The sequence below is a fragment of the Lepus europaeus genome, unplaced genomic scaffold (genome assembly GCF_033115175.1).
Source record: "Lepus europaeus isolate LE1 unplaced genomic scaffold, mLepTim1.pri SCAFFOLD_29, whole genome shotgun sequence".
Classification (NCBI taxonomy): Eukaryota; Metazoa; Chordata; class Mammalia; order Lagomorpha; family Leporidae; genus Lepus; species Lepus europaeus.
Window position 1 is genome coordinate 6,981,177 of NW_026909167.1, and position 8,072 is coordinate 6,989,248.

The window sequence follows — 8,072 nt, forward strand, 5'->3', positions numbered from 1 at the left end:
GTGTGCAAGTTCCTGATTGATCAGTGGTGTTTGTGACCTTTCTCTTACTAGTTGAGAATGTCATGTTCTTCAGTGAATGTCTATGATGTCCAGACAGGTTTCAGTTGGTCTGGAGGTTTACATGTAACTGGTAGTTACATACTGCCCCAAACTTGGGTTTTTCTTACCTAGATCTGAAACTCCCCCAGATAAACCTCTCCAGACAATATTGGCCCGCACTTTTATCTATTGCAGAAGCAAATGAGTGTGTCCAGTGACTGGAGGTTTGTCAGACCAGCTGTATAACTCCCTCAATTCAGTGAATTCTTTCTGATACAGTACAGGCAAGGGCAACTTGGGCTAAGGGAGACAGACAAAATGCTGGGTCCTGCTTTTGTATTATAGGGGTTTTTGTCTCAATTGCTCCTATTCTGTTGAGTATACTATGCCAGCATCTTAATGTGCAAAATCACACTCTCCAGTCCTGACTATAGAACAAAGATGAATAACCAGTTGTCATACAAATGGAACAGAGATATGGACTAGCTTCAAAGAAAGTTTGGGGGCCAGCACTGTGGCATAGCAGGTGAAACTGCTGCCTGCAGTGTGGCACCCTATATGGGCACCAGCTCAACTCCTGGCTGCTCCACTTCCGATCCAGCTCTCTGCTATGGCATCGGAAAACAGTAGAAGATGGCCCATGTCCTTGGGCCCCTTCACCCACATGGGAGACCCGGAGGAGGCTCCTGGATCGATCCTGACTTCTGATGGGTGCAGCTCTGGCCATTGCAGCTTGTAGGGGAGTGAACCAGCAGATGGAAGACCTCTCTCTCTGCCTCTCTTTCTCTCTCTGTGTATCTCTGACTTTCAAATAAATAATAAATAATAATAATAATAATAATAAATAAATTTAAAAAGAAAACTTGGGAAACTCACAGATTTCTGTATATATTTTCCATCTTTCTTGAACTCAAGGAAGCCTAAAATACATCTTTCATCTCTATCCCAAAGGAAACCCAGGTCATTAGCATCCTTCTTTCCTAACTCAGGTCAGTGTGAATATTGACTCCTACCTCCTCTGAGACACAGGGCCTGAGTGAAGGCTTTGAGTTTAGGCTTCTGTGATAAGCTACTTTATAGCATTGCTACTCCTTCCAAAGTTTCCTATGGAGTCACTGTTGTATGTTCAATCCTTGAATCTTGTCTGTGAAGCTGTTTCCATCTATGACTGCTTCAGGTCTATAGTCTTTAAAGCAAAAGGCTTTTCATCCCGGAGCAATTTGTGTATCTATAACATCATTCAGAGGCCATACAAAATGATCAACTTAAGATTTAGTCTGCTGTTGATTTATTGAATATCAAATTCCATTTTTTGTTGTGTTGGAAGGGTCAGACCAAATGGGCTTTACGAGGCCTATTGGTCAGACCCAGCCTGCTAAGGCATACTTATTCAATATCATGTAATTATTCACAGACATGTGTCCCAGTGGGATCTCATAGCAAAGTGATTGTATTAAAAATGACACAGCTTTAGAGTAACATTTAAGCTATCAAATAGTATGATTTAGTATCTCCCAAATAGCCAGAAATGAGCCAGTAACCTTCTTTGATTCAGAAATGGAAGCACATACAGTGAGCTGTATACACTGCAGTGAACTGCCCAAAATTGAAATACTCTGTGTCCTGCAGTGTATCACAAGTGACTATTATTCTGAGACATATCAACCAGCTTCAGGTGGCAATGTCTAATCTTACAGCATCAGTCATTTTATTTTTCCAAAGTTTGAATCCATACTCCCATCCAAATCTTGGCTCCTCAGAATCAAATAAGTTAAAGAATTTCCTCAACACTTCACTGCGGGTGCTTTATATAGGGTATAGCATTAGATATGAGAATATGAAATATAATATCTAGTTAGGATCTCTGTCAAAATGGGGCATCTTTTTAGATGATGTACTTCTAGCGGGATCCTTTGTGACAGCTGCTATCAAGCAATAAAGGACTCAAAATCCTTTCTAAATAACCTCTGTGCTTCATCTAATTTGGTTTCGGATCGACACCAATGACTCATTGCATCTTGGTTTTTGTTTCCTCCTTGTGATCAAGATCCATTTCTGAAAATGCAGCTGATCAATCATGTTCCATTTGTCCAATGTTTCCAGGTTGTATTTGACCTGGTTTTTGGTCCAGACCCATGTCAAGAGAGAAACATTTGCTGAGAAGGGATCAGTGTCAATATGTTTTAGCCATATTGGAGCACCAATGAAAGTTTAGAAGTGGACCTCAGGCTAACTTTACCTGTAGTCCATTGTTGAACTTAGCTGTATCTGTTATGCAGCTAGAACTCACCATCCCGGGGTCAGCACTGTGGCATAGCAGGTAAAGCTGCTACCTGCAGTGCCAGCATCCCATGTGGGTGCCAATTTAAGTCCTGGCTGTTCTGCTTCTGATTCAGCTCTCTGCTGTGGCCTGGGAGTGCCATGGAGGATTGCCCAGTGGCTAGGGCTCCTGCAACTGCATGGGAGACCCAGAGGAAGCTTCTGGCTCCTGCTTCAGATTGGTGCAGCTCCAGTCATTGCAGCCATTTGTGGGGTGAGCCAGCAGAGGGGAGACCTCTCTATCTCTCTGTCTCTGCCTCTCTGTAACTATCCCTTTCAAATAAGTGAATGAACTTTCAAAAAAAGAAAAAAGGACATAAGAATTCACTATTATAGAATTAAAAGCAAAGACAAATAAAATGTGGAATACTTTGAGAAAGAAAGGTATGGGGCCAGTGCCGTGGCTCACTTGGTTAATCCTCCACCTGCAGTGCCAGCATCCCATATGGGCACTGGGTTCCAGTCCTGGTTGCTACTCTTCCAGTCCAGCTCTCTGCTGTGGCCCGGGAGGGCAGTGAAGGATGGCTCAAGTGCTTGGGCCCTGCACCCATGTGGGAGACCAAGAGGAAGCACCTGGCTCTTGGCTTTGGATCAGCACAGCACTGACCATAGTAGCCATTTGGGGGGTGAACCAACAGAAGAAAGATCTTTCTCTCTGTCTCTCTCTCTCTCTCACTGTACCTCTATCTGTCAAATAAAATAATTTTTAAAAAGAGAAAGAAAGATAGATAATGGGATAAGGCAAAAGAAAAGGTGGAGAAGAATTAGAGGGAAATAGAAGATAATGAGCAACACAGGTGAGGCAAAAGTCATCAGGTAGATAGCTTTTCTTACCAGGAAAAAAAGAAAAGGGCCAGTGCTGTGGCTCAATAGGCTAATCTTCTGCCTGCAGTGCCAGCACACTGGGTTCTAGTCCTGGTCGGGGTGCCAGATTCTGTCCCAGTTGCTCCTCTTCCAGTCCAGCTCTCTGCTGTGGCCCGGGAATGCAGTGGAGGATGGCCCAAGTCCTTGGGCCCTGTACCCACATGGGAGACCAGGAGAAGCACCTGGCTCCTGGCTTCAGATCAGCGTGGTGGTGGCCATTGGAGGGTGAACCAACGGCAAAGGAAGACCTTTCTCTCTGTATCTCTCTCTCACTGTCCACTCTACCTGTCAAAAAAAAAAAAAGTCACCATCCCGAAGTGCCAGGCCAGTATTGTTTTCCAGGGAATTCTATTTCTGAAGAATTCTGTCAAGCAAAAGACACAAAGCTCAAAAGAAAATTATATAATAAGACCAACAAGAAGATAACAAATTAAGTTGTCATCCTGAAAACCATGAACAGAGTTATAAGACAATAGCAGAATATAATACTATAATTGACTTTGTATAAGTAAACAAGAAATTTGATAAATCATGCATTAATCTGGCCCAGAAAACTCTCAAATTTAGAAGTCTAAAATGATGAACAGAGTTGCAATGTAAAAGTAGATGCATTGTAGTTTGTTGATTCTTTGCATTAAATACATATGATAATCTATGATTCAGATTCTCTCAAAGTTAAAAATTCAAGCCAAGAAAGACTCATATTTTCTTTTTAAAAAGTTTAATTTATTTATTTGAAATGCAGGGTTACAGAGAGAAGGAGGCAGAGACAGATAGGGAGGTATTCTATCTGCTGGTTCATTCCCCAAAGGGCTGCAATGTCCAGGGCTGGGACAATTGAAGCTAGAAGTCAGGGGGCCGGCACCATGGTGCATGTTAATCCTCCACTTGCTGTGCTGGCATCCCATATGGGTGCTGGTTCTAGTCCTGGCTGCCCCTCTTCCTATCCAGCTCTCTGCTATGGCCTGGGAAAGCAGGAGAACATGGCCCAAGTGCTTGGGCCCCTGCACCCACATGGAACACCTGGAAGAAGCTCCTGGCTCCTCCTGGCTTCAGATTGGCACAGCACTGTCTGTTGCAGCCATCTGGAGAGTGAACCAGTGGTAGAAGACTTCTCTCTCTCTCTCTCTCTCTCTCTCTCTCTCTCTCTCTCTCTCTCCCTCTCTGTAACTCTGCCTTTCAAATAAATAGATAAATAATTGCTTAAAAAACACATTAAAGGCCAGTGCCATGGCTCAATAGGCTAATCCTCCACCTAGCGGTGCTGGCATACCGGGTTCTAGTCCCGGTTAGGGCGCCGGATTCTGTCCTGGTTGCCCCTCTTCCAGTCCAGCTCTCTGCTGTGGCCCAGGATTGCAGTGGAGGATGGCCTAAGTGCTTGGGCCCTGCACCCCATGGGAGACCAGGAGAAGCACCTGGCTCCTGCCTTCAGATCAGCATGGTGCACCGGCCACGGCAGCCATTGGAGGGTGAACCAACGGCAAAGGAAGACATTTCTCTCTATCTCTCTCTCTCTCACTGTCCACTCTGCCTGTCAAAAATAAAAAAATAAAATAAAATAAACACATTAAAAAAGAAAAATATCAGAGTAATTGATAGGTTTATGATGCATTTTATGAGAAAGTACAAGCAGTGTGTCCAGATGTAGAAGAGAGTGAGCAAGTTGTTGAATCTTGTCAGGTAAAAGTAAAAATTCAGATGAAAAGGAGCAAGAAGATTGGAGTAGGTAATGTTAAGCAGAGGGCATCATCTAAATGCCTGGAACTAGTGTTCATTCCTTGGATGACCTATTCTGGGTTTGCAGCAGAGAGTAAAATATACATGGAGATGTAGAGGCCTATCATCCTCCTCATTCTGATTTTCACCGAACAATTAAGACAGCAAATTGAGTCATTCTCACATATAATCATGTGCCATTATGCTTTAGCCTCAAGCTGTGGGGTCCTTCAATTATGCTTCTCCCAGGACCACACTTAAGTATCCTGGAAGTGGGGCAGACCTTCTTCCTTCCAAAAGAGCAGCTGGAGACTATGGTGAGAAGTGAGATGAGTCCTGAAAATTTGATAGACTGTACAGAGACCTGTAATAGTGACTACTCACATTCAAAGGATTCATTACCCATGACATAGCCCAATGAAGATCCCATGAACACTCAGACTGTCTAGAATTGACTGAGTAAAAAGATGCTTTCCACGCTGCACTTTCTCTTACCTGTATTGAGAGAGTTTTTGGACTGAATCTAGAAGAGAACTGCCTTCTGAGACACTTCAACTCAGAACTCATAAGTCTCTATCCCTAGTTCTTTCCCTTGGATTCAGTGTACAAGTTTCAAGACAGAATCATTAAGAAAATAAAATTGTGCTCATTCTTTTGCAAATCATAGGTGTATCAATAAATTTAGGCAAAGTGAAACTTACCTGCATAGTTTCATTCCAATTTTAGCATATGTGCATAGTTTCTATTCTTTAAAGTAATAAATCACAGAGTAGGCACAATAAACTCACAAATGTTCTGTAAATAAAAACTTACCATTTGTATTGTCATGGATTGAAGTTTAGTTTTTCAAAGAGCAATGAGTTTAGCAAAAAGCCTTCAAAGATCTTTCTCTAGTAAGTCAAATTCATTTTTGCTAGAAAAGAAACTTCTCACACCCATGTAGGAGACCTGGAAGAAACCCCTGGCTCCTGGTTTTGAATTGGCCCAGCTCTGGCCATTGAGGCCATTTGGGGAGTAAACCAGTGGATGGAAGATTCTCTCTCTCTCTCTCTCTCTCTCTCTCTCTCTCTCTCCCTCTCTCTCTCTTTCCCTCTCTGTATTTCTGCCTTTCAAATAAATAACTAATTTTTTTAAAGAAAAAACTAATGGGGCTGCCGCTGTGGCATAGCAGCTGAAGCCTCCTCCTGCAGTGCCAGCATCCTATATGGGTGCTGGTTCAAGTCCTGGCTGCTCCTCTTCTGATTCAGCTCTCTATTATGGCCTGGGAAAGCAGTGGAAGTTGGCCCAAATCCTTGGTCCCTTGCACCTATGAAGGAGACCTGGAAGAAGCTCCCAGCTCCTGGCTTCAGATTGGCACAGCTCCAGCTATGGCAGTCATTGGGTGAGTGAACCAGTGGAAGGAAGACCTCTCTCTCTCTCTGCCTCTCCTCTATCTGTGCAGCTCTGACTTTTAAATAAATAAATAAATATTTTTAAAAGAAAACTATTGTCTTAAATTGTGAAGCATATCACATTTTAAAAAAAGATTTATTTATTTATTTGAAAGTAAGTTACACAGAGAGAGAAGAGGCAGAGAGGGAGGTCTTCCATCTGATGGTTCACTCCCCAATTGGCCACAATAGTCAGAGCTGCACTGATCTGAAGCCAGGATCCAGGAGCTTCTGGGTCTCCCACATGGGTGCAGGGGCCCAAGGACTTGGGCCATCAGCGACTGCATTCCCAGGCCATAGCAGAGAGCTGGATACGAAGTAGAGCAGCTGGGTCTTGAACTGGCACCCATATGGAATGCCAGCACTTCAGGTCAGGGTGTTAACCCACTGCACCACAGCACCAGCCCCTGTAAATCACATTTAAAAACTTTTATTTAAGGAATACAACTTCATGTATTTAATATATACAGATTTGGGTACATGATGATTTCCCCTTCTACCTTCCTCCCACTCGTACTCCTGCCCTCCTCCCTCCTCCCTCTTCCTTTTCCATTCTTACTTTTTACAGAGATCAATTTTTCAGTTAACTTTTATACTCATAAAATTATCCCTACACTAACTAGAATTCACTGATGAGTATGAAGAAAACAAAACAAAACAAAACCAACCAACCAAAATCTTGTCCCTCAACAGTCAAGGCAAGGGCTGTTCAAAATCATCACATCTCAAAGTGTTAATTCCACTCTTATAGGATTACATTTTAGGTATTCTATTAGTTACCACAGATCAGGAGACCATACGATATTTGTCTTTTTGTGACTGCCTTATTTCACTAAGTATAATGGTTTCCAGTTTCTTCCATTTTCTTGTAAATGAAAGGATTCCATTTTTTTTACCACTGTGTAACATTCCATAGTGTATATATACCTTAATCTCCTTATTCAGTCTGCAGTTGATGGACATATGGGTTGATTCCATATCTCAGTTATTGCTAACTGAGCTGCAGTAAACATGGGAGTATAGATAATATTTTCATATTTTGATTTCATTTCCTTTGGTTAGATTCCCAGGGGTGGGATGGCTGGGTCATATTGTAGGTCTATATTCAGATTTCTGCCTTCCACAATGGATAGCCTGAGCAGTAAGCAAGCAGAACTGAATAAGAAGAGAAAGAAGTCCTGAGATCCAGTCTTACTCATGATTCTCAGTGATAGCAGATGTGAATCCCAAATCCTTCACCTGGGAGTGACTTTCAACCCACGTGAGATGCAGAGTGCTGTAAGAAACACAAGGGAAGCCTCCTTTCCTCCTGTGGTAAAAATTCAGAATACTATGAATATCGTTGCTCATAGGGAGTACATTCTTCTCCCCAGTTTACATATAACAAAGCAAAAATTATCATTTTATATGGGAATTTTCCTTGTATAAAAGTATTGTTCACTATCTCCCTCTGACTACATATCCTAAGATAGCCTGACACATATCACAGTTACACTTCTCTTAAAGTCCAGAAAGTCACTCTCAGTTCCTTTCAGATTTATTTTTGGTTAGCTGCTCTCAATTTTGCCCCTCTCTCAGCATTTCCAGAGCTCTACAGCTGCATTTGATTCCCACCTTGAGTTACTTCCAAACTCTCAGCGGGCAACTGACCATGGTCATCTTGGTTGCAGCACATTAGGGATTCAGATCATGTTGGTTTCTCAG